Below are 21,293 nucleotides of genomic sequence, written 5' to 3'. Positions count from 1 at the left end.
TTGATACTGTGAATGGAAATGTTTATGTACATGTGTGAGTATGTATGTGTTGTTGTACATTGTGTGAATTTGTACAGGTGACTCACAAAAAAATTATAACACCCTTGAAATTAGCAACAATCACTAGGAAGAGAAGGAAACAAACCCCATCAAGAAGGCTTTTGAATGAATTATAATAACATCTTACATTGTTATAAAGATTGTACAATGGTGTGTTGGGCCTGGAGTCAGTCAGACCTAGGTTCAAATCTAGTCTTAGACACTTACTTGCTATATGATCCTGGGCAAGTCATTTAACCCTTCTTACCTTAGTTTCCTCATCTGCAAAATGAGCTGGAGAAGGAAATGGCAAACCACTTCAGTATCTTGGTCAAGAAAACCCTATGTGGGACCACAAAGAACCAGACAAAACTGAAAAATGAGTGAACAAGAAAAATACTTATGAAGCTCAATCATTTACAAAGTATTTTCACGTACAGAACATAAAATATTGGGGCTAGATGTGTGTTAAATAATAATTAGTCCAATCCTTGCTTCTTCCAGAAGAAAATGAGACTTAGGAAGATGAAGTGAATTTCCCAATGTCACAAGGCTAAGTTAAATGGCAGAGTCATAATTAAAACCCAAGACCCCTGACTCTCAGTCTAGGAAGTATTCTTTCAGTTCCTTTGGGGACATACCCCTTATTCATGGGAGAGAATTCCACTGCACCATTCCCAGGGTGCAAATCTTCACTCCAGGCTCCAAAACTCAAATGTCAAGATAGATTCCCATTCAACCATCATTCCTAAAGCACCTTTACCCTATATTATAGGGAGTCCCATCTCCTCACTTCCAAGTAGTAATTTCACCTGCTCTTTGTTATCATCCTCATATCCCACCCACCCACCCAAAATGTATGCTCTATCCCTGGATCCTGCATCTCTGAAAAGAGAAATTTTACCTTATCTTGCTGGAAATCAGGGAGACCTCTTCTGCCCACACCTCTACTTTTCAGCACTCCTTTATTTGTTGACTTCTCCCATTAGAATTCAATTTCTTTGAAAAAGAAGGTTCTAATTTGTCTGCTTATATTTGCATATCCAGTCTTAGCAAAGTGTCTGGCACATATTAATAGTTAATAAATATTCTCTCCCTATAATTCATGTATTCCCAGGCCATTGTCTATGACTATCTTTTATAGAGGTCATTGGGAAGTATGAAGGGCACTAGGAAGGTACTTCCCCTCCCAGCCATCAAACATCTCTCCCCATCTTCTTGTCACAGTGCCTGAAGTTCTATCATTAAGAAAAGTCATTTGATTTGTTCCATGTGGTTCAATAGGGTGGAACAAGGACAAATGGGAGGAAGTTATAAGGAGGTAGGTTCTAGTTCAGTAGTGATAACTAATATTTACCTCCCACTTTATTTTTAAGCCCCCTTTCTCACAAAATTTCTGTCAAGGCAATAGAGATATTATTGTTTCCATTTTACATATAAGGAAACTGAATTGCACAGAAGTAGAGTGACATGTGAAAGCAGAGTCTTTTTGACCATTGGATATCATTGGATATTATGGAGAGGATTCTTATTTAGAGTAGGAGATAGGACTCCAAAGTCTCTTAAGATTCTAGATTCTAGAGTCTCTGAGTCAGGATGCCTAGGTTCAAATCCAAACTCTGTTATTCATGATCTTAAGTCAACTCATAATCTTTCTTCCTTTCCTCTTTAGTAAAATTAGGTAAATTGGGCAAAATGACCCCTAAGATCCCTTTTAATGATAAAAATTGATGATCTAAAAGTTGACTCTATATATTACATGAATGGAGCATGGTCTATGTTCAAAGCCCAGATAGACACTAGAATATTTTCAAAATTTCCTAGGCAAAAGCAAGTGGTCCATATGTTTGGGTTCCTGAAACCCTGGCTACAATATTACTGATCTACCAAGCCAGTTTGGAAATTTTTTAGCCTCAGTGTATGTGTGGAAGGAGGGGGAGAAAGCTGTAGGGGGAGGAGGTGAGAGAAGAGAGGAGAAGACAGGGCATATTTCTTCTTTTATGGGGGGGGTCCCTTTACGTTGTGATATGGTATAGATACAGGTGGCATCTGCTAAGTATGAAAAAACAGTTTTATACTATTTATTCCCAGGTGCCTCAACCAGGTCACTTGCCTCTGCCTACCTGGCACTGTTTTCTGGCTTCATGCCACTCCCAACAGATGGTCAAGGTGAAGAGCTGAGTCTTTCTAGGGATGGGACAGTAGCTGCAATCATGTTATAGAGAGAAGAGGCTTGGCACAGTAGAACAACACTGCACTGAGTTGAAAAAAACTGGGTTTTAAATTTCCTCTGGTGATAACTATGTGACCTTGGGCTGAATCACTTCAATTCTTTGAGACTCAGGTTCCTCATCTGTAAAATGAGGACAAAAATAGCACCTACTATACGTTTATTATGAAAATTATCCAAAATGATGTATTCAAAGCATCTTACTTCTCTTAAAGAACTATATAAATGCAAGTCATTTTTCTTATCTTTTATTCTCCTAATGGGATTCAGATAGAAACAATTTGAGGACAAGTCCCTATCTGCCAATTATTCTTTTATATGTAATGTTCTGTAGGTGATGTAAAAGAGAAAGCTGTTAAGAGAGAAAGCTTGGGCTAAAATATGTCTGTAGTTGAGTCAAGAGTTAGAACGAAAACTACTCAAAACAGCTTCAGGACAGCCCAGTATCAGACAGGATGGCAGGGATGCCATGGACCTTGTCCTCTTAACGCAGGGTTATCATTTCTTCCACTAGGTTGCTGTAGTTTACAATTATGAAGACTCACATGTCAACATTTATTAAAAATGCTGTTCTTAAATGATCAGTAGGTCAGCATTTGGTTCAGCTGGTTGTGGGCAATCACCCCACCTCTAATGACACTTTAGGTCCAGTAGAGTTTTTGTTGTATTCTCAAGGATCTGGGGGATCTGGGGTATTTTGTGTTTGCCATATAAAGATTTTTCTTTTAAAACCCTTCTTAGGTCTTAGAATTGATTCTGTCTTCTGTCTTAGAATTAATTCCAAGGCAGAAGAGCAGTAAGGCCAGGCAACTACATAGCTAAGAAGTAGCTGAGGTAAAATTTGAACCCAGGACCTCTGATCTTCATGCTTAGCTTTTTATTCATTAAGCTGCCTAGCTATCCCCATATGTTTGTTTGTTTTTATAACCCTTACCTTCCATCTTAGAGTCAATACTATGTGTTGGCTCCAAGTCAGAAGAGTGGTAAGGGATATACAATGGGGGTTAAGTAACTTGCCCAGGGTCACCCAGCTAGGAAGTATCTGAGGTCAAATTTGAACCCATCTGTAGGCCTGGCTCTCAGTCCACTGAGCCAGCCACCCAGTTGTCCCCCATCCCATATATTCATTTTTAAAAGAGAACAATCTTCTGGTGAATCAATCCAACCACCTGATTGCATCTTTCTAGATAGCCAATAAATATTAAATTTTTTGTAATCTATAGAGATATACTTATGAAGGAAGGGAGCAGGAAAACAAACATTTATTTCAAATCTACTATGTGCCATGTCTTTGTTAAGTGTTTTGCAAATATTTTCTCATTTGTTCTTTACAACAACTCTCAGAGGTGTATAAATGGAGATTTTGAACCCTAGACTTCAATCCCCAGAAGTCCTTGGTATTTCCCAGAATTCCCTATAATCTCTCCTGAGGCTTCACATTGGCGAGATCACGTTATTGATATTTAACTGGCAGGAACACCTCCCAAGATCTCTTCCTTTGCAAATGATGCAGCAAGTATAGTGGTAAACTAAGTGCAGGAATTTTAAATGGGCTAATCAGCCATGGGCACATGGTTTTTATTTTGTGTCCTCTTTATTCCTTGATTCCCAATGATCCTTAATAAACCTCATAAAATATAATATTTTTATTATTAGAGATATAATTTATTTTTTACAGAGGTAACATTTGAAGAAACTGAGACAAACTTGGCCAGAGGCACACAGCTAAGAAGAATTTGAGGCTAGATTTGAACTCGGGTTTTCCTAATTTCAGGCTTGGCACTATTATCTATTTTGCCACCAAGATAACTTACACCACTTAATTGCATGAGGGTTTTGGCTTACTTATTGTATGTTTTAGGAATGCCCATCAATCTTCTTCCTCTTTTTTTGTTGAGGAAATATACCTTTTTTCCAAGGCTGCTTAGAGTGATGGGCCAAGTGTTTCATTAAAGCTTTTATTAGTATTCTTTCCAATCCATTATGATCCATTTTATAGTTTCAAAGGTGTATGTAAAAGCTGTTAAGGAATGGAAAGAAATAGTCTGTTTACAGTTATTATTCTTATTCTTTTATTATTCATATTATGGGACTGATCTATGAGAGTGAAGAGTTTGAGGTGAAGAGATAAGATGTCTATCTAGAGCTCTTCCCATGCTCTTCCTGGGTTGAGGGAGAGTAAGAACTGCCCAAATCTGGTCTAGCAAATGAGATTTTAGAAGTCAATCACCCCATCAATACTAAAAAGAAGGGAGGGAGAGAGCATGAATCATGAAACCATGGGGAAAAATGCTTTACAATACAAATAAAAAATAAAGGAATTATAAATATTTTTTTAAAACTATAAAGAAGATAAGTCCCTGCCTTCAGGGAATTCCAAAATCTAGTTGAGTAGGTAAGACACACGGAAGTAATCAATAAATAATCATTTTAAGCACCTACTGTATGCCAAGCAACTAGGTAGTGCAGTGAAGAGAGTGCTGGGTCTAGAGTCAGAAAGACTCATCTTCATGAATTCAAATCTGGCTTCAGACACTTATGAGTTATGTGACCCTGGGTGAGGCACAACCCCATTTGTCCCAGTTTCTTAATCTGTAAAATGAACTGGCGAAGAGTATGGCAAACCACTTCAGCATCTTTGCCAAGAAAACTCTAATATGATCATGAAAAGTTGGACATGCCTAAAACAACTCAACAACAACATATGCCAGGCCTTGTTAATAAGAGCTGTCAGGGACCTGAGGGTCATTTAATAGACCCTAACATTTTATAGAGAAGGAAACTGAGGCCTAGAAAATGAAGCAGCTTCCCCAAAGTCACACAGCTAACAGATAGCAACAAAACAGTTCTCTATCTAACTTCACATCCATATGGACGGGCCCACAATTAGTGGACTCTTTCCACTCACTGCATATCTAAAGATAACTCACAATACCAGAAAGGGTCTGAAACATGAAATTAAAAAAATAAAATTAAACAGATACTAAGTGCCTATCCAGTGTGTATAGGTTGGAATGATCAGGAAAGCCTCCATGGTAAGAGGGAAATATGCTCTAGTGGGAGAGAACAGGAAGAAGAAAAGTGTGAAGAAAGGAGCTAAGGTGAAAATTGTCCTATACTGTTAGTCCAGGTCTAGAAAAGTGATTGTAAATGGGCTAAAGCCTAGAATTCATGAAAGAACAGCAAGAAATTACACTGGAGAAATTGGTGTGGCCAACAAGTGGGCTTGTGATACATTTCTAGAATTATTTTATATTCTTCACATCAGGAAGCAATGAGAGTTCTGTCTGTAGAGTAAATGATTGGTGTGTTCCTCCTGTGTCCAAAATATGAAGAAGAAAGATTTATAACAAATGCTTCAGAACTCTCAAGTGTCTGACACCGGGTCTCTCTACATTACACTGTCTGGAGGTACTTCCAGGCCTCTATCAACTAGCTCAGGAGTTTGGGACTGCTTCATTTCCAACCTTGGCCAGCTCTCCCCTCCTTAGGGAGCCTGGTGGCCCGCCTGTCCCAGAGGGTCACCATATAGATTTAGCTTTTGCTCACTGCCGCTCAAAACTCCAGCGTTTAAATGACTTACTACCTTCAGCCTCCATTACATTGTATCTGTAGGGATTAAAGATATGGACCTCCATTCTTTTAGGTATTGAAATGGATGCATTGCTGGGAATGAGAGATGGTCACATTTCTAGCTGGAAGATACTTCAGAAATCATCTAATCCAACAACTGTACTTCTTAGAGGATAAAAACTGAAGTCCGAGAGGGGAAGTGACTTTGCCAAAGTCTCAAAGAAGTAATAGATTTGGAACTTTTTTTAATGACTGTATCACCTTGAGTAAGTTGTTTAGCCTCTTTGAATATCAAGATCCTAATACATAAAATAAAGGAGTTGGCATAAATAATCTGCAAGATTCCTTCCAGCTCCAGAATCCATTTTTTTAAAACCAGCTAAACAGCCTACTCTTGTCAAGGAGTGGGATTCTGGATGCTCCAGGAAACAATGCCAACAGACTGCTTCCCTGGGAAATTGGGGGCCACATGGAAACCTTGAATACCACTTTGAGATTTTGAACCTTCTAAACACCTACATTCATCAGCAGAATTTCTCCTATCCACTGATATTCTGCCTAGACTCATTCTCTAAGATTTAGCATGCTCCCACCAAATCTTAGTCTCTCCAACATTTCAGTACTCATCCCCAACCACAAAAAAGCAAATCCTGCTCCCCATCTGCTGCTGTCTGCTTCCTCATTCCCATTTAATTCAATCCTATTCCACCAATGTCCCACCCCAGACCCATTTTCTTTTTCCACTATAACCTCTAGAATTCCCACTGTGTAGTTAACAAACTTCCTTTCAATCTAGACCTCTTCCTCTCATTCTCCTTCCACCTTCTGGCATTCCAGTATACCTGGATTTTTTCTGATGGCACTGGATCTCTGGCTATATAAAACTGGTTGCACTTTCTCTCATACCATACCACACCCCAACTCCATGGGCATGGTGGGGAAGTTGAAATACTCCTTATTCCACATTTGCCACTCACTCACTACCAACATCACTTAGCAACCTATCCTCCTATGGGACTTCTACCCAAATTTATCCCCCAGTCCAGATCTTTATGGCTATTATCTATTGACCCTCAGGGCATTTTCCCTCCTTTCTCAGTGCTTTGATCTCAGTGTTTGGATCCCAGTCTCCTACCTCACTCCAATTCCTGACCTCAAACTAAGGGCCTTTAACCTACCCTCAAATATCTTAACTTCTTTATTCCTCAATGAACTCAACTCATATGACCTACTTCTTGACTCTACCTCAGTTACACATAGGAATGATTGTACCCTTGTCCTTACCATCACCCAAAAGTATTCCACTTCCATGTTCAAACACTAAATTACTTTATTCAGTCATACTTTACCACTCCTCACCCTATATTTTGCCATACCATGAACTCCAATCCCTTAACCTTCTGTATTGTTTTTCAACCTATTCAGACAATTAAAATCATTCCTTCCAAAGTTGCCAATGACCCTTCAATTGCCAAATTAAATTGTTCTTTCTCAATTCTCCTCCTTCTTAACCTCTCTGCCACATTTGACACTGTTGTATTAGCCTTGCATTCTGATTACTCTCTCTTCTCTGTATTTTTGAGGAACTACTCTTTCTTGGTTCTCTTCCTACTTTCTGAACACCCCTCAGTCTCCTTTATGGATCTGCATCAGTACAATTCCCATTAACTGTGGGTGTACCCCAAGGCTCTATCTTGGACTCTCTTTTTTCTAAACACTCACTTTCTGACTTCATCAGCTTCCATGGGTTCATTTATCATCTCTAAACACATGACTTCCATGACATCTCTAACTGAGCATCCTATTGGCAGTTCAAATCCAACATATCCAAACATCCTTTCCTTAAAAACTCCCCTGTTCCAAACCTTGCTGTTACCGTCAGTGTCATCATCGTCCTCCCAATCACCCAAACTCATAGCATAGGTATTATCCTCCACTTTTCACTCCCATTCATTCCATGTATTGCCAAATCTTGTAGTTTCTACCTTAATGACATCCCTCATATGCATGCTCTTCTTACCACTTACAGAACCTCAGCCTACAACCTCAACAGCCTTCTAACTGGTTTTCCTGACACAGGTCTCTCTCTCTATTTCAATCCATCCATCACTCAGCTGAAAGGGTGATTTTTCTAAAGGTTGGGTCTGTGTCACACCCTGTCCCTTAATCTCCCAAACCAACCCACCTCATTTTTACAAGCTCATCACTATATATTGCAAACAATTAGCATTGATTAGATATCTAGAAAAGATCCAATCAGATGGCTAGATTGACCCACCAGAAGCTTGCTATTGCTTAAAAAATAAACATATGACAAATCCTTATATTGCAAACACAAAACACCAAACATCCTGGAGAGTGCTTCCAGAGCTAGATTGATCCACCAGAAGCTTGCTATCGCTTAAAAAATAAACATATGACAAATCCTTATATTGCAAACACAAAACACCAACCATCCTGGAGAGTGCTTCTAGGAGCTCCCTATTACCTCCAGGATCAAGTAAAAACTTCGTTATTTGTCTCTTTCCTATACCTTGAATGTCCAGCTTTCTCACCTCCACCTTTCAGTTTCCCTAGTTTCCTTCAAGACAAACCTCAAGTTCCTCCTTCAACAAGAGGTCTTTCCTGAGTCCCCCAGCTATTGTGCTTTCAGACTACCTTTAATCTGCTCTCTATATATCTTTTATATACTTGGGCATTTCTATGTCATCTCCTCTATTAGAATGTATGCTTCCAGAAAACAAGAACTGTTTTGGCCTACCTATGTATCCCCAGTGTTTAGGAGTGTGCAAGGTACATAGTAAGCAATTATTAAATCCTTGTTGACTGACTAGCCTCCTGGATCTTCCAAACTCTAATCCTACAATAGCAAGTAGAGGTCCCAAAGAGTCCATGAACTTAAAATGTCCATAATAGGACTCATTAGCTTCCCCCCCCCAAAAAAAATTCCCTTCCTGAAGTTGCCTCTTTTAACTGCTGAGGTCACCAGGAACCTTCCAGTTATTCCATTTTCTAATGTTGGTGCCATTCTTGACCCCTCACTCCACATGTCCAATTACTTGCCAAACTTTGTATTTCTACCTCCACATCTCTCCTATACAATCATATTCTCTTCTCTGACATAGCCACAACCCTTCACACTTTCATCACCTTTCACCTCTACCATTACAATAACCTCTTAATTGGTTCCAGTCCATAATCCGAGGACTGGCCAAAGTGATCTTTTGTAAAGTCTGGACCTCCCTATCTTCCTAGACCAGTAGTACAGGGGCTACTCAGAAACCAATCTGCTTCTACGTGGCGTGGAAACTTTGATATACTGCATTTACAACTTGGTCTGGTTAGCCTCTCCTTGGGCAGCCTTTTACTCCTGTGAGCTCACTATTGATGCTGGGTTTAGAATCCCTGAACTCGAGAGATCTGAAAGCCTCATCCTTTCTGGTAGCCCCATTGGATTACCAGCATACATTCTATGACTGTAAACCCATAATGATTTCCTTAAGCACAATTCTGACCATATAATTCCATTTCTCAATAAACATAAATGAATATCTATTACCTCTCAGGTCAAATTTAAGTTCCTTTAGCCCTCAAAACTCTGTTCAACCTGACTCCTTGCCTTCCTCATTTTCTTATATATTACTCTCTTCCATGTTCACTATGATCCAGTCATACTGGACTACTTGTTGTTCCTCACTTATAATTCTCCATCTTCTATTTTATTGTCTTTACAGTGGGTGCCCCACCCCATCTTGAATGTTCTTCTTACTTAATCCTGCCTCTAAAATTCCTGGATTCCATCAAAATTCACCCAAATAACCCTCTTCTGTTGGAGACCTTTCCTGGTTCCCTGGATATCTAGGGCCTTTCCCTCAAAGACTACTTTTTATCTGCTTATATATGGGCAGCTAAGTGGTACAGTGGATAAGACATTAGGCTAGAATCAAAAGAACTGAGTTCAAAACAAGCCTCCAACACCTTTTAGTGATGTGACCCTGAGAAAATTACTCAACTTTTCTCAGCCTCAACTTCCTAAACTATAAAAATGGGGACAATAATAGCGCTTATTTCCTATTTGATTTCATTGACGATCAAATGAAATAATATTCATAACATACTGTGCCTAGCACAGTAGGAACTTACTAAATGCTCCCTTCCTTCTATGTTCCCCCATTAGAATGTAAACTTCCTAAAAAGAGAGATGGTTTCACTTTTTCCATTGTTTCCCCAGTGCCTAAGAACATTTTAGGTACTTTAAAATGATTAATGGTAAATTAACTGATTCTATGTTGCTGTTACTTCAAATTGAACTTTATTCTATTATACCACAGATGATATTTCATCATGTCCTGAATCTTTAGGAGCTGGAGATCAGTACCTAGACTATCTGGAATTATTTATCAAATGAAATTCTGGTAGCCAATATGTTCTGATTTCTGTAGGAGGATGCGAGCATTATACACACACAAGCCCATACTCATATAGATCTATTTTATTCTCTAAATTCTTAAACACCTTTGTGTTTTTTGGTATTTAGGGAATTAAAGTGAATTTGGGATAATCAGTTAATACACTTAAGGTCAGAGAGAAGTGAAAGAAATTCAAGAACATATTGTACTTAGTGGTATATCATAGGATTCCCTTCAGGTGTTAGTCCCTCTGAAAGCCACCTTCACATTTGAGGCTTATTTGGAGTCAGCATCTTCTCAAACCTGCAATTCAAAAGCCCCAGCCAAAGTTTTTATCTTACCCTGAAAGAAGGCACAGCAGTCCCAAGACACTTAGTTAAATGATATAGCAAAAGAATATAACCAAGGAAATCCATCCACCCTGTGTATACAGGGGAACAATCTCCAACCAGTTATCAAATCATCACTGGGAGAGAGAGCGCGCATAGGTAAGGAACAGGGAACACATATATAAAAGGCAGATATATGGCATACACATGTGGAAAAGACCCTTATGTACATTGTGTTCTATGTATATTAAATATGTGTGTTATGCATTTGATTAGGCTGATGCATGTTAGAGCAATATGGTAGATTTTTACAGTGGCTTTTCTGCTGGAACACCACCTAGCTCCAGTTCTTTTGCTTACTTCCCTGAAGAGTTGTGAGTATCATTTGCTGGCCTAGAGATATCTACTCTATGAGTGACTTTTTTACAAGGTTAAACACAGAGATCTTTTGCTCATCTATTCTTTACACTAGGTAGTTATCTGCTGAGCTACTTTCTCCTAGATTTCATTGCTTCTATATCCTCTGTGTCCAATAAATAGAAGTTGTTAAAGGGCCCTTTCCCCAAAGATACAATGTATTTCATTTCTTTTAGATTCTATTCCCAGGTTCTATTTTAACCCTCTTATTATTCAGACCCAAATAACCAGGCACCAACTAATTAAAAAGAGAAGCCTTTTGATATTCATTTGAACTCCTTTTTTTTTTAAATGTAATCTGCTACTTTTTTAATTCAGTTGACTCTTGAAATTAGAGAAGAAAAATACCTTTTGCCCCCCATTACCCCCCATCCCTACAAGAATCCCTGCAAATCTCTTCAGAAGTTTCACTTAAGAAAATTGTAGAGCAGAGTGGAGCTAATAATGACTTGTCATTCTGCATTCTTGCCAACAACAAAAATCACTGCTTTTCCTAGCTAGCAGGGCAAAAACCCCATAAACAGTTGACTTCTCTCCTTCTCTCCATTCCTTACAAATGAAAACCATTCCCAGTCACATAGAAAAAGTGCCAGTTATAGGAAATAGACCAGAGAAGAACTCACTATGGAGGTTATCCTCATGTAATCAGATCAACACAGTGCTTTTACAGAAATATAGCTTTGTTATATAAAACTCTTATTTATAAGGTGTTCATTTTAATGGATGTGCTAGGGTTCTGGACATCTTTGAGAGTAGAGGGAGAAATAATATGGGGTTAGAAAGGCCTGGAAGGCACAGAATTTGATGCTTTGCTGAGAGCTGTCTCCATACTTCACTTAGCTTGGGCTTTACAATTCCTAAGTGGTTTCCTTCCCTAAGCTTCCAGATATGATGATGAAGGGCCTAATTGACTCTTAATTGATTGGGAATCTAATGAAGTCTTAGGACTTCACAAACAGGAGTTTGAACTGCTTCCAACATTGCAAGTTTCTCCATATCTGTAGCCGTGGAGAGAAGACCACTGCCTGCAGCATCTAATCATTCAATGTCTTTGGGAGCTTAGTCACAGTGGAGGGGTAGGGTTGGTTATGAGCAAAACAGTCAAGTAAGAAATTTAGATTTTTAGATTTTCGATATTCAGAATTTACTTAAAATGAGGAATATAATTCCATGTATATGAACTATGAAAGTTTTATACTGTTTTTCCCTTGGTATATAACATATACTAAGGTGCTCAATAAGCACTTATGAACAAGTACAATTCCAATGAAGCTGAATCTAATAGAACAACTTTTTTGTTTTGTTTTCTTCAAACTCCTAATTAGACACTACCTTCTCTAAGAAATTAATCCTTTATTAACACAAGCTGACCCAAATCCTCTGCTCTTCATCTCCTCAGCTACTTGCCCCTACCAGACTCCTAGCATCTGTAAAAGATAAAAGGCAAGAAATTCCTACTAATGATAATAGTAACAACCATTGTTTATATAGTTATTTAAGGTTTGCAAAAAATTTATGATTTTCTCATGTTATCCTCATAACATCTGGGAGAAAGGTGGCATTATTATTCTTGTTTTATAAATAGGGAAACCAAGGCACAGAAAGACAGGTTAAATGGTTTACCCAGGGTTATATATCTAGTAACTAAGTGAGATCACATTTGAGCTCAGGTATTCCCTGATTCCAGGTCCAGTGCTCTATCCACTAAACCACATGATGACTCAGAAAAGAAGGTAGGAGGCTTACTTAGTAAGGTGAATGATAACAAATGGATAGCTTAAGTATGGCACTGATACCCTTCATAATGTAATATATATTGTATATTCTAGAGAGGGAGGCCCAGAACAGCCATGTCTTTATTCCTTTCCAGGCTATACTCCTGACCCTCCAGGACTTTCTCTACAATGTCCCCTGGTCAAGTACCTTCATCCCCACCTACCCACTCACCCCCCTTTCACCATCCTTTGATCGATTTTGTCTTCTTAAATTAAAATGTAAACTACTTGATGTCAGGAATCATCCTTATCTCTGCTTATATTTGTATTCCCAGAACTTTGCACAGGACCTAGCACATAGTAAACATTTAATAAATTAAATCAACTTGAATAGAATAGATATTTTTAACTTTTTTTTAATTCTGGACTCCTTTGGAAATTTGATGAATAAATACTTAAAATAAGTACAATTACAAAGGAAAGCAATAATATTGCAATATGGTTATCAAAATATTTTTTAAGTTCACAGACCTCAGATTAAGACTTCCTGGTAAAAGAAGACCTCTAGAGTATTGGGTAGATTTTCTAGGGAAAATTTATGGAAGGATATGAACAAGAAAATCATATGATGAGACAGCAGGGATACTGCACCTTTAGAAGTAGTGCCAGAATTAATGAGCTGACAGACCCATGGGAATAATGAAATATAATTCTTTGGCATTTAATACAGGATTTTCCTTGTGGGGTTGAAATGGTACTAACAGTCTGATCTATGAGGAGGTAAAAGAGTGAAGTGAGAGACAAACTGGCCCCTCTGCTTGCATAGCATTAGGAGAAGAAAGCTTTAGTAGGAAAAAGGCCAGGAGGATGTCCATGGCAGATCTCAGGTCCATAAATCTGGACATGGGAGCAGCTCTAATCAATTGTTCCCCAAAATTGGGGAGAGAAAGAAGACCCCTGTTTTTCTATGACTAAATCTTTTGAAAATTATTTTCCTAAATCAAAGACTGTGAATTGTCAACAAAGATTCAGGAAGAAGGGGGGGGGGAGGAGACACATTTCGCATTTTTGCAAATTTGCCAGAAAAAAATTGAATTGAGTCTTTGTGTTCCTTTTATAAACAAGGAAAAATCAAAACCAACTTCCTGTTTCTTAACATTAGGTCACTGACCAATAACCTGCCCCCATCTTTTTTTTCTTTTGACCTCAGTCATTGTCTTTGCAATCCCTCTGTCCAGATTCAGTTTCTATATAGACACAGAACCTCAGAGTTGGAAGGGGGTTTAGGGATTACCTAGCCCTACCTGTAACTTGACTGACAAATGATTCCTAGTCTTGGTTTGAAGACTTCCAACAATGAGGAATCATTGCCTCTAAAGGTAATCAATTTTACTATGGGACAACTTTCTCCAATTATTAAATTAGATTAAATTAAATCATAAAATCTTTCCTTACATTGAGCCAAATATTTGCTTTTGTAATTTTTACCCATTGTTACTAGTTCTACCCTCTGAAATCAAGCAAAACAAAAAAGGGCTACCATTTATTTTTTTTAATCCTTACCTTCCATCTTGGAATCAATACTGGGTATTGGTTCCAAGGCAGAAGAGTGGTAAGGGCTAGGCAATGGAGGTTAAGTGACTTGCCCAGGGTCACACTACTGGGAAGTGTCTGAGGCCAGATTTGAACCTAGGACCTCCCATCTCTAGGCCTGGCTCTCAATCCACTGAGCTACCCAGCTGCCTCCAGAGCTACCATTTATATTGAGTTTTGAAGTTTGCAAAGAGCCACATAAATAATATCTCATTTTATTCTCACAACCATCAGAGGGAGGTTCTTTTATCATACCTTTTTTACAGACGAGGGAATTAAGGCTTAGAAAGGTTCAAAACTCTTCTCCCACTTAATAGTGCTTCAGATATTCAGAGAAAGCAATCAAGTGATGCCCAAACATTCTCTTCTCCAGGCTACATATCCCCAGTTCCTTCACTGGAGTCTCATTGGGCATTGTCTCCAGTACCCTCACCTTCACCTTCTGAATGTGCTATATTTTGTCAATGTCCTTCCTAAAATGTGATGTTCTGAGCTAAGCGGATATTCTAGACATGGACTAATCAGGTCAGAGGACAGGAAGATAATTATCTTCCTTGTTAGGGTAGCCTGGTTCTTGATCCTGAGGAATAGAAACACAGCCCATCTACTCCTAAAATCATAATATCCAAACCAATAATGCTGCACACAAAAGTAATACAAGGATGTAGTTACCAGTCAATTTCACTAACCCATTTAATTCCTTGACTATTCATTTTGGTGCCTGAAAGGTACTGAATTCAAAGGATAATGCCAAGAAAATTAACTCTGTGCAGAGCAGCAGGTAAAGTCCAAATGACCAAATCAGATAAAAATTATCACTGTTTTATATCAGAGGGCAAAAAGAACAGGGACCATTTGTTTCAAATGTATTATTCTAGATTAAGAAACCTATGGGCACTTGTAAAGAACAGCAATCATTCTGTATCATACCATCTCAGAAGCCCCTTCCAAATACATGCTTTGGTTCTCATAAAGGCACCCCACTCTCACAAACACAAAGCCATGTTAACATAGGAATTACTGATACAATCCAAAACAGAGACAGAAAAATATGTATGAGGCATTTGTAAAATCATTATCATCGATATTTCAGAAAGAAAAATGGTTCAAAGCTGTTGTCCAGTCCAGTCATTGCCTTCTGTTCTCTGGTTCTTGCCACTGTCTGGAAGTTGTCTTCAGACCATTGTCTGAAGGCAGGTGGTGGTGCTGTCCAGGGAGAAAGAATGCTTACAAAAGACCACATTATCAGAGAAGGACCAACTAATATCTACTCATCCAGGATATCTTTACCTTCTGAGTTGATATTGCAAATGGGAACACCATCCCAAAATAGGTGGGACCAGTGACAAATTATGGGGCAGTCTACCTGATCAGGAGACTCAAACAATTGTTCATGAAGTGTCCAACTATTATCTTCTCATCTTGGAGGTTAGTCTTTCTTTATATGGGTCCTTTATCCCTATTCTCATCTCCAGGTATCATGAGGATTTTAAGGACAATCCATCATGAATACTGGGACCCAGACTTGACTATGACAGTGGGCAGAGATGCAGTCGCTGCTTATCTCCCCTGAACGCCAACACAGGGATTGCTGTAGTCTGCTCCATACCTTCAGAAAATCCAAAGGAAGACCTAGAAACCATCTCTTTTTACATACAGAGTAACAAACCCATTAGCTGTATTCAGTCGGACTTCTTCCAGATCCTCAAATATGGAAGTGAGGAAGCCATGGTGCATCAGGTCATTTTACAATGCATAGGCAGATTCCAGAAGATAAATATGAGTGATATAGCACTGTTTCCTCCTCTCTTAGGGAGGATACTTTTGCCAAATTCTTAGCTCAGTCTGACCCCTACCTACCTACCATTAGGACTATCCATCCCTTAACTTTCTCCATCCACTGCCTCCATCCGATTTATTTCTTGTGCCATATTGCTTAGGGGAATATGGCCAAACCAGACTACAGTTCTCCCAACCTCCTCCAAGTTGTCTAGAAAAGCCCTCTCTCCTCTTGTATGACTCACTATGTTTGCTGAGAATAGTTCAGTGAAATTGAGGTAACCATGAAGGCAGCAATTGGCTAAAGAGTTTGAATTATCTGACATTTGACAGTATTTCACACTGTAACCCAGGCTTCCCAATCAACCTCCCACTAATTGATTTTCTTAATCTTGGATGTGACCTTTCTCTAAATCCAGTTTCAAACTAGGTATCAACTGCATCTTCTCTGATGAAGTATCCCAAATCTATAGTCCCAAATACAGGACCCCTGTTAGATTTGGGAAGGAGGAGAATCGGGCAGTTAAAAAAAAAATCAGAACTACTATCCAAATGTACTATTCATCATCTGTGACAATTTAAAACACACACACACACACACACACACACACACACACACACACACATACACACACTAATTAAAGTAGAAGCTTACTCCTGCACCAAATTTCATTCCTGCCTGCCACTGAAATGGGGTAGCCCCTACATCTTGGAAAGTCACTCTGGTCTCTTCATCATAATTGGGCTTAGTGACTTCAGCTAAGTTACAGACACATAGTCACCATCTGTAGGAAGTGCCCTATCATTTTAAAGAGGAGGAAACTAAGGCTCATGGAAATTAAGTGATAAGATAGTAAGCATGAGAGTTATCATGTTCCTACAACTGATTCTTATGTGGCAGTTTACCCAGCCTTTCTCATGTGTCAGTTTCCTCATTTATAAAATGAGGATAATAATAGCACCAGGATTGTTGTGAAGATCAAATGAGATAAATATGCAAAGCACTTGGTAAACCTTAAAATGCACCCAGAATAAAACACAGCACTCCAGCTATGGTCCAATTTTCTTTCACCATGGAGTTGCCTAAGAAACCAAAACCATAAAGATGCCAGCTGCTCAACAAATCGATGTAATATTGAGTGTCATGCCTTGGGATTACAAACACTCTCTGCATGATTTGTTTGTTTTCCTATATCTAGTTTTCTTTAATCCTGTTTGGATCCTGGGTAAAATTTGGGTCCAGAATTCTCAATTCATGTAGTATGTCTTCATGTTGCCCAAGAAGTACAGGAGACGGGCCCCATGGTCAAGAGGAAGGAGGCTGTCTGTCCAAGGGAAGAAAAGGTTAGAATCCTATGAAGGATACAGCTACCACCTTCATGAGGCCACATATCCAATCCTTCCCATTGCTTCTGTACATATCCACCTGAGACTTAATCAGCAAACAGATTTGCTTCTCAGAGTCACTATTATGGCTTCCAAAATGTCATTCACAAACACTCCCATAAATTTCCCTCTTTTGGTAGGATGACGATTCATCAGCAATAATAATTTCTAGCAGTAGTTTGGTTTTATAATTTAGCAATTCTACTAAATAGAATTGTTTTGATTCAATGCATGGAATCCAGATGAAAATAGAATGGCAAGCAAATAGAAAGAAACAAATTCCAAAGTTAAATTTCTTACACTTATTTGCAAGCTATAAAATATCTGCATAAAAATTATGTTTCTGATTGACTATCCCCTTCTCTACGTCAGCATCACCTGAGTCCAACTAGTCATGGTGGTTTTCTATCTATAGCTGATCTATCACTCTGTACCTATGGAGTTTGTAGCTCTCTCCAAAGCTTCTAACGCAATTAACAATGACAAAAAATAGTTCTTCAAGCAAGAGAAAGAAAAACACAAATACTATAATAGATTTTTAAGGTAAAGTTTCCTCAGATCAGTTTGGAAACTTTTAAGTTAACATTATACTTCATAGAGTTATGCTTATATCATAAGTTTCCCTAACAGACTTTTTGCTTTGCAAAAGTGATATTTTTATGAGAGCCTGACATTTATATAGTAGTTACTGTGTGCCAAGGACTGTGCTAAGTATTTTACAAGGCTTTGCTCATTTGATTCTGACAGCAACCCTAGAAAGTAGGTGCTATTATTATCCCCATTTTATAGACAAGAAAACTAAGGAAATAGGGGTTAAGTAATTTGCCCAGGGTCATACAGCTAATAAATGTCAGAGACTGAATTTTAATTCAGTTCTTCATGACTAGAGGTGCCTGCCACTTTACCACCCAGTTGACTTTGGGAAGAAAAAAATTACCATGTGAGAATAATTATAAAGTAGATAAGACATAATGCTGTTGCATTACTTTTGTTTCTTCCTGCTAAATGGGAAAACCAGTTCCAGCCTCTTCATCCTTGGCAAGTCAGTAATCATTTGTTAAGTGCCTACTATATATCAGATACTATGCTAAACCCTGCAGATTCAAAGAAAGGCAAAAAAAATAATCTCTACCTTCAAGAAATTTCCAGCCTGGGAGCAATTAGATGGCTCAGTGGATTGAAAGCCAGGCTTAGAGATGAGAGGTCCTGGGTTCAAATTTGGTTTCAGACACTTCCTATCTGTGTAACCATGGGCAAATCACTTAAGCCCCATTGCTTGGCCCTTACCACTCTTCTACCTTGGAACCAATACATAGTATTGATTCTAAGATGGAAGATAAGGTTTATTTAAGAAAAAAAAACAGAAGAAGAAACTTCCAGGCTAATGAGGGAAGCAACATGGCAAACTACTATGTACAAACAAAATCCATACAGATAAGATAGAGATAGTTAATTAAAAGGTGGCACTAGCATTATGGAGTGATCAAGAAAAGTTTCTTGTACAAGGAATGATTTTAGATGAGACCTGAAAGAAGCTCAAAATAAGACAGGAGGCAGAGATGATGAGGGGGGAAATCCCAGGCAAAAGAATAACCAATGAAAATGCTCATTGTTGGGAGATGGAGGATATTGATGGAGGAACAACAATGAGGCCAACATCACTGGATCCCAGAGTATACTGGGTAGAATAAGATGTAAGGAGACTCTAAAGGAGCAGCAGATAGGTTATACAGTGGATTGAGCACCAGACCTGGAGACAGGAGAACTTGGGTTCAAATCTGGGCTCAGACACTTCCTAGTTGTACAACCCTGGGCACTTAAACCCAGTTGCCTAGCCCTTATCTCTCTTTCTCCTTGGAACCAATATTTAGAATAACTTCTAAGTCAGAAGGTGAAGAAGAAGAGCAAAAACAAGAACAAGACTTTCAAGTTCTTTATATTTGATACTAAAGGTGATAAAGAACCACTAGATTTGATTTCTAGTAGGAGAGTAAGATCTTCTTCACTTTAGGAAAACCAAGTATGCTAGCTAAGTGGAAGATGGACTAGAGTGAGGAGAAACCAGAAGCAAGGAAACAAACCAAAAAGTTATTCAAATAGTCCAGGGGAAAAGTTGGTACTGAGGTGATGGAAGTATAAGAGGAGCTAAGGGAGGAATATACAAAAGATGCTACAAATGAGTCAAGAATGATACCCAAAGGGCATAAAGAGCCAGGTCTGAAGCCAGATGATCCTGGGTTTAAATATGGCCTCTGATACTTCCTCACTGTGTGACCCATAGCAAGTCACTTCACCTCCATTGCCTACTCTTTACTGCTCTTCTGCCTTAGAACCAGTACTCAATATTGATTCTAAGATAGAAGAAGTTGTTTATTTGTTTTTTAATGGGACCCAGAGAATACCTAAGTCATTGAGAGTGTACTCCACAGTAATAGGAAAGATAGAAAGAAGAAATGGCTTAGGGAGAAAAATAATAAGTTTAGATCTAGCCATCTTGAATTTAAGATGTCAACAGGACATTCAGTTTGATATATCTAATAGGTGATTGGAGATATAAGTCTAGAGGTTAAGAGGGAAGTTAAGGATGAATAAGTATGTCTGAGAACCATCAACATAGTGATATTGAATCCATGGGAGATGATGAAATCACCAAATAAAATTACAGAGAGGGAGAAGATGAGAGTCTAGAAGAGAGCCTTGAGGGACACTTACAGCTGACCAGCATGAACTAAATAAAATACATTAAAGGAGACTAAGAAAATGAGGTCTGAGAGGTAGGAAGAGTACCAAGAGAGATAAGTGTTAAAAAACTTAGAGAGAAGAGTATCAAGGAGAAGGAGGTGATTGGTGTTGTCAAAGGCTCCAGAGTCAAGAAAAATAGGAATTGAGAAATGGGCATTAGTTTCAGCAATTATGAGATCACTAGTAACTTTAGAGAGAACAGAGTCAGGAAGGGAGTAGAGCCATTGATTACAGACAGCCTTCTCAAGAAGTTTAGCCACATAAAAGAGGGGAGCAATATGGGATTATAATGGGGATGGAGGCATCAAATGGGTTTTTTTAAGATAGGGGAGATGGGTGTTTTTGTTGTGTACCCACTTAGCACAGTTTCATGATTTTCTTCAGCTCCATTCAGCAGCATATATGAGTTTCCCTACACCCTAAAATTGTGAGTTTCCCATAGATCAGTTGGGGTATTCTGAACATTCTTCAGCTACTGTTAAAATCAGAAACCTCCTGTCTTGACCCTGTGTGCCTCATAATTACCATAAGCTTCTCCTCTAGAGCATTGCTTCTACCAGTTGTTCCCTACCTCCCTGCCTACACCTAGTATGGAGCTCCAGCTTCACATTCTCACCACAAGAAACCAAGAACCTTAGCTATCTCAAACTGGAATGTGCATCATTGGCCCAATATGCTCCTTGTCTCTAAAAGAACACCTTCTAAGTCTCCTGAGATTCCGTATTTCCTTCATTGACAGGTGTGTTGGTCCAGTTCTAAATCTCAAGGAACAGAAACAGTCACACTCTCTTAAAACCTAACTAAAGTTTATGGCAATATTTTAATGACCAATGGCATACATGAAAATAAACACAAAGACAGATGTACCTATCAGCTTTGCTGCCTATCTTATTTCTCTTCTCCACAATTTTCCATCCATAGCAGATGTGAACCTTAAAAATTCTCAAACCCTACTTCATAGGGTTATGATTGTAAACCTTAAAAATTCCCCATTGGGACCATTCTCCATTTGGGCAATGAAGGAACTTAGATCAGGAATGTGAGAACTCTACTTAGATCAGGAATGTGAATACCTCTACTC

General features: G+C 38.7%; 1 protein-coding gene and 1 long non-coding RNA gene across 4 annotated transcripts in view; one reads left to right on the top strand and one right to left on the bottom strand.

Moving 5' to 3' along the window:
- KCNT1 (potassium sodium-activated channel subfamily T member 1) overlaps nucleotides 1-21,293 on the top strand; it is a 247,956-nt gene that overhangs the window by 64,551 nt on the left and 162,112 nt on the right. The gene's annotated exons all lie outside the window — the stretch shown is intronic.
- On the bottom strand, nucleotides 15,360-16,809 carry LOC103093555 (uncharacterized). Its single transcript, XR_458409.3, has 3 exons — nucleotides 16,740-16,809; nucleotides 15,672-15,914; nucleotides 15,360-15,511 (listed from the first exon to the last, which is right to left on the bottom strand). It is a non-coding gene; the product is annotated as an uncharacterized LOC103093555 (long non-coding RNA).

Source organism: Monodelphis domestica, chromosome 1 (genome assembly GCF_027887165.1).
Source record: "Monodelphis domestica isolate mMonDom1 chromosome 1, mMonDom1.pri, whole genome shotgun sequence".
Taxonomy (NCBI): Eukaryota; Metazoa; Chordata; class Mammalia; order Didelphimorphia; family Didelphidae; genus Monodelphis; species Monodelphis domestica.
This window is presented reverse-complemented; position numbering and strand designations above follow the sequence as displayed.